The sequence below is a fragment of the Camelus ferus genome, unplaced genomic scaffold (genome assembly GCF_009834535.1).
Source record: "Camelus ferus isolate YT-003-E unplaced genomic scaffold, BCGSAC_Cfer_1.0 contig3636, whole genome shotgun sequence".
In the NCBI taxonomy this organism is placed as follows: domain Eukaryota; kingdom Metazoa; phylum Chordata; class Mammalia; order Artiodactyla; family Camelidae; genus Camelus; species Camelus ferus.
The window spans coordinates 1-6,646 of NW_022588929.1; the positions used below are offsets into that span (position 1 = coordinate 1).

At 38.7% G+C, this 6,646-nt stretch overlaps 1 pseudogene; it reads left to right on the forward strand.

Moving 5' to 3' along the window:
* The first annotated feature begins 3,151 nt into the window (after nt 1–3,151).
* LOC102507304 lies at nt 3,152–4,276 on the forward strand (annotated as a pseudogene).
* The last annotated feature ends 2,370 nt before the right edge of the window (nt 4,277–6,646 follow it).

Genomic DNA, 6,646 nt, shown 5'->3' on the forward strand with positions numbered 1-6,646 from the left:
CAGGTTATTAACTTGTTGGTGTATAATTCTTTATAGCAGCTTTTTAATGATCCTTAGTATTTCTGTGACATCAGTTGTGATATCTGATTTTATTACTGATTTGTATAATTTATTTTATCTTTCTTTTTTCTTAATGTGTAGAAGTTTAATATGAAGTCCAGGAGAACAGGTTCTTCTTTAGTTCAAGGATATTTTCAATGTGTAGAAGAATGCTTGGTACCTAGTAGATTACATATATAAATATACACATCATATATTATACAAATGTTTACTATAAAAAAGAGAAACTGAGTGAGTTCTAACTCAGATGATAATTATCTTTTCTGCAAAGCAAGCTATGCAAGCTATAACAATAGGTACATTGTAGAGTCTTGGGTTAGAGATCTGAAAATATTAAAACAATATGTTTATCAATATCCCCAACTGGAAGAAAGGGACAGTAGCTTCGATCCCTATTGCCAGCTAACATCTAGCCCATGGTAGTGGTTCTCACAATATTTGCTGATGGTACAGTCATGGAAAGAAACTGGAGCATGATATTTACATTCCCATTTATTCTTGTCCTATTTAATCTATTCTCTATAGTACAAACAGAGTGATCTTTTCAATTGTAATTCTTATTTTATTTCCTTACTTAAAACTATTTCATTATTTCTCACTTTTCTTAAGCAAAGGCAGTACCCCTCAGATTGCTGACGAGAACCTACATAGTCTGGCTTTTATGCATCTTGCTTAAATTATCTCCTTCCATACTCAACATTTTATTTATTTTACTTATTGTGTCCTCTTTCTTTTCTTCTTGGTGGGCCTGGCCAGCGGTTTGTCAATTTTGTTTACTCTTTCAAAAAAACAGCTTCTTTTTGATTAATTTTTTTCTATTTTTTAATCTGTTTTCTTTCTTTCCTCCCTGATAGTTATTATTTATTTTCTCTGCTGACTTTGGGTTTTGTTTGATTGTTCTTTTTCTAATTCTTTGAGGTGGTAGGTTTGAGCTTGTTCTTGTTTTTTGTGTAAGAACCCTATTGCTATGAACATCTTAGGGCTGATTTTGCTGCATCCCATGCAATTTTAGTGGTTGTGTTTTCATTCTCATTTATCTCAAGGTTTTTTTAAATTTCCTTTTTGATTTCATCATTGACTTAATTTTTTTTTTTTTTTAGTAACATGTTGTTTAGTCTCCATGTAGTCTTTTTTCCCCTCGTTTTTCATTCTGTGGTTGATTTTTATTTTCATGCCATTGTGGTCAGAAAATATGCTTGAAATAATTTCTATCCTCTTAAATTTGTTGAGGCTTCTTTTGTGTCCAAGTATGTGATCTATCCCAGAGAATGTTCCATGTGCATTTGAAAAGAATGTATATTTTGTTTTGGGGGGATGTAATGTCCTGAAAATATCCATTTAGTCTAACTGCTCTATTGTGTAATTTAGTATCTCAATTGCCTTATTGATTTTATGTCTGGAATATCTGTCCAATGATGTGAATGGGGTGTTAAAGTCTCCTACTATCATTGCATTCCCATCAATTTCTCCGTTTGTCTGTTAGTATCTGTTTTATACATTTCGGCGTTCCTATATTGGGTGCAAATATGTTAATAAGTGTAATATCCTCATTTTGTATTGCTCCTTTGATCATTATATAGTGTCCTTTATCTTTTTTTATGGCCTTTGTTTTAAAGTCTATTTTGTCTGATATGAGTAGTGCTACCCTCACTTTCTTGTCTTTTCCATTTTGCAGGAAATGTCTTTTTCCATCCTCTCACTTTCACTCTATGAATGTCCTTTACTTTAAAGTAGGTTTCTTGTAGGGAGCACGTTGTTAGTTCTTGTTTCATTATCCAGTCTGCCATTCTGTGTCTTTTCATTGGAACATTTAGTCCATTGACATTTAAGTGATGATTGATAGACGTGTGTTCATACTCAGTATTTTCGAATAATGCTGATAGTCATCTTTAAAAATCATATTGGACTTTACTAAAATTTTATTAAACTTGTTTCATAAGTTCTTGTTATATGAATAAATGGTTTCATTCTCCTCTTTCCCCTCCTGTTAAGGAACAATTATTTTGACATAAATACACTGAATAATTAACCCAATCAATTTTAAAAAAGAAGAAGAAAGAGGAGACAAGATCAAAGACTTGGGGAAAGAAAGGACTATAGTTACATTCACAGAAGAATGCAAGTAAGAGCGAGCTCTGTCACCCACTTTATTTCTTCTTCCCTTTGTCTCCTGTGAGGAAGAGGAAAATACAGATGCTGCCATAATGTTCAAGACTTTCAAAAATCTAATCAGTTTGATATTTTCTGAAATAAAAATTTTCATTGGAAAAGTAAATTATTTTGTATTATAAAGAAGGCGACTTTCAAAACCATTTATATACTAATTAGAGCTATAATGATTTTTCTATAATAACAAATATGTGATGAAAATTTTATTTCTCCAAGGATTGTCTAAGAATATCAGTAAGAAGTTAGTTTAGAAGCAACAGTCAATTAAGACTCTTACTTTGGATAGAAAAATAAGCATAAAAAGCATTTTGCATAGCTATCTTTTGAAATAAAACTAAAGACAGATGATTGTGAGAAAAAAAAAAAAGAAATACCTCTGCAGTGATTTTCATTTTTTCTAATTTAGAATATAGCACCAAGAAATGAGGATGATACGGTTTTTCTGCTACCAGATTAAGCCCATTTTTCCTACATATATTTAACCCACAACCCTCTCCCAACTTTTTTTTTTAATACTAATTGCTTCCCTAGGTTCTCATCTATTTTGATCCACCTACAGGCTACAGTTGAATTTGTATTCCATATGGGGGAAACCCATTCAGATTAACAGTTCACACATCATTAGACAAGGAGGCAGTGGGAAAACATATGCAAAACTTTAAAAACTCTCAACCAAGAATCTTAAATCCAACAAAACCATATTTCAAAAATAAAAAAAAAAAATACATTCCAAACTTATAAAACAAACAAAAAGTAGAATTTATTGCTAGCAGACTTATCTTAAAAGAAATGCTAATGGAAGCGCTTCAGTCTAAAAGCAAGTGATCTCAGAAACTACTGTTAGAAATCTTGGAAGAGTTTGGAAAGCATGAATGATACCAAAGTCCTGTGGAAAAATAAATAAAACTGCTAACTTAAAAAGAGGAAAGGGGAACTCGGTGGAGCCCGGGAGCCCGGGAGGGAGGCAGGCGGTGGCGCCTGTGAGCAGCAAGCGCGCGGCGGCGGCGGAGGCGGCGGGCGAGAGCGAGAGCCGAGCGGCCGGGGCTCCCGTCCCTGCTGCCAGGTGGCGATCTGCCGGGCTTGCCGCCCCCCCCCCCCCCCCCCCCCCCGACCTCAGCCTCCGCCTCGCCGCTTCCCCTCGTCCAAGCGGCCGCTTGTCTGCCCGCTAGCCGGCTCCAGGAGGCGGGGAGCGCGGCGCAGTCCGCGGACGAGGTGGGGGGAGGCGGGGAGAGACGGGGGTGGGGGGACTCCCAGCATCTTCGCGGCTCCCAAAGACGACCCAGAAGGGGAGCGGCCGGGGAGGCACGTCCGCGGCCCCGCGAGGAAGAGGCGTGCGACCTGGTCTTCACCAAGATGAAGGGCTACCCGCACTGGCCGCCCGGATTGATGAACTCCCAGAGGGAGCTGTGAGGCCTCCGGCAAATAAGTATCCTCTTATTTTTTTGGCACCCATGAAACTCCATTTCTAGATCCCAAAGACCTTTTCCCTTATAAGAAAAACTAAGGCAAGTTTGCAAAGTCAAACAAATGGAAAGGGTTTAATGAGGGGTTATGGGAAATAGAAAACAGCCCAGGAGTAGAGTTTCCTGCACATCAGGCAGTTCAGCACCAGAGCTCCTCAGAAACTGAGGAGAAGGCGGGATCCCGCAGCTGCAGGCCGTGAGGAAGAAGGTGATAGAGTAGAAGATGGACAAACAAAAGAAAGAGTGAAAAACCAGGGTCAAAACGGAAGAAGTCATATACTTCAAAGAAATTCTCTAAACAATCCTGGAAATCTCCAGCATATGAAGATGACAAGGACTGCAAAGAGGAAATAAAAGCAGCTCTGAGGGTGGAGATGCTGGCGATGACACGAGAAACACTTTAGACTTGCAGAAAACCAGTGAAGGGACCTAACTACCACAAGGAATGCTGCATGTAAAGAAAGCCACAAGAAGGTTATACGTTTGGTTGTCTAATATTCTTGGATTTGCTATGAAGCAACACATAGTCTTCGTTGTCATTGACAGAACCCCAGTTTGTATGTCATTATTCACATTCCTCTCCGTTGTGTTTGGGGGAAAGAAAGACATTTTAGCCTTTTTAAAAATTATTGATTTAATTTCATATTATTTGGTTGCATGAAGTTGCCCTTAACTATTAAGTATTATCAAGATTTTGCACAAGCTTGTACATGTCTAGGACTCTTTATCAAGGCAGTTACATTCATCAGCCCTGCCTTTATTCCGCCATCACCAAACACTCAGTTAAATACGAATTAGCATTCTTTTTGAAATGACCACTCAACATCATGCTTAAGGGATTTATTCTCTGTGACAGAACCCAGGAACCAATTCCTAGATATATAACGTTGGCATATTGAAGATAAACTTAAAATTGTCCTTCAGTTTTGAGGCCATGTGTAAAGTTTAATCATACTGTAAAATATCTACTCCGTATTAGAAATAGCTAGTTGACCGCTCATACTTCTCCAAACTCATGTCCTTACGCACACAGACTCAGTTTCTATATGTGAAGTTAGTGAGTCATTTTGTGTTACTCCAAAATAAAGGTGATGATTTTTTTTCCCCATGCCAAGACAAGCTGAGCTAATCACTCAAGGTGGATACTTTACATTTTGAAGCTGGAATCACAGTAGCCCTATGGGAAATCAGACAGAGTGTTGACTTTTAAAATAGACTTTTAAATGAACTGTTTTTTTGGAATTAGAGTTAGAATAGTTAATATTCACCCACAAACCATTATTCTGTGTACATTACTGTTGCTATTGTGATAATAGAGAATTTTACTTATTTTTATGCCAGTTCATATTGTGAGAACACGTTTAGTCAGTTGGGTTTTATCAGTCCTGTCATGCTTGTCCTTGGATTATCTTTCATGTATTCGAGGTTTGTAGTTGAAAAGTTTACTGTAATAAAACAAAATCAAAAACAAAAAAAAGTATTGCTTTTACAGAATAAATTTATTGGAATGTGTACTGGGAGTAAGATTTGAGGCTGTAAACAACTAAGTTAGTGTAATTTGGCTTCATATATGTCATGCGAGGTATTAATGTATTCCATATATTAAAGCAAAAATTGCTAACAGAAAGTTTACATAAATAAATAAATAAATAAATAAATAAATAAATAAATAAAGGACAGAGATTTCCAGTCAAGATGGTGGAATAGTAGGACCACCAGCTCACCTGTCCTCACAACTACAACAAAAGCACAACTGACTACTAAACAACCATCAGGGAAGAAAAAGACTAAAACCTAGCAAAAAAACCCCTCTTCAACTGGAAGCATAAAGAGGGAGTCTTAGTGGGATGGTAGGAGGGGTGTGCTCATGATACAATCAGGCCCCATAGCCCCTGGATAGGCTGCCCATGAGCTGAAGAATAATTAAGTTACAGAGGCCCTTCCACAGGAGTGAGAGTTCTGAGCCCCACATAAGGCTCCCCAGTCCAGGGTTTTGGCATTGGAAGACGGAAACACCAGAGTATCTGGTTTTCAAGGCTAGCAGAGCTCATCTCCAGGAGCTCCACAGGAATGGGGAAAAAAGAGACTTCACTTCTTGAGACATGAACAAAGAATTTCACATGGACCATGTCCAAGGGCACAGGCAGTGACTTCGTAGGAAACTGGGCCAGACCTGCCTGCTCAATTTGAAAGGTCTTCTGAGAAAAGGGGTGGCTATGGCTCACCTTGGGGACACAAAAGCTGGTGGCAGATATTTGGGGAGTGTTCAACTACACGAATTTTCTAGAAGACTGACATCTTGCTTAAATCATTAACACCAAGACCTAGCCCCAACCAACAGCTGGAAGGCTTAAGTGTTCCGAAGCCTCAGGCCCAACAACAAACTGGGTAGGAACTCAGCCCCACCTATCAGCAGTATTCCTGAGTGCACAGCCACCTTTAGACATGCAACTAAGCATGGCCCTATCCATCCAAAAGCCAGAACTAAACTCCACCTAGCAGTGAGCAGACACCATGTCCTCCTGCCAGGAAACCTACAGAAGCCTGTAGTTCAGCTTTATCCACCAGGGAACACATACCAGAAATAAGAAAACAACAATCCCAAATTTGTGGGAGAAATCTGCAAACACAAGCCAGACTCTACCTAGGGCCCAGCTGGACCCTGGTCCTTGGATGACAAGAGAGACGTGTACTGCTAGGATGCATAGGGTTTCTCCCAAAAGGGCCACTTCTTCAAGGTCAAGAAATGAAACTGACTTACCTAAAAATACAAATAGAAAGTTAGACAATTGAGGCAGCAGAGGAATATTTCCCAGGCCAAGGCACAAGATAAAATCCCAGAAAAAATAAGTGTTAAAGAGACAGGCAATCTAGCCAAGTAAGAGTTTAGAATAATGATGGAGAAGATGTTCAGGGAACTCAGGAGGAGTATAGATACACAGAGGGTAGTTTTT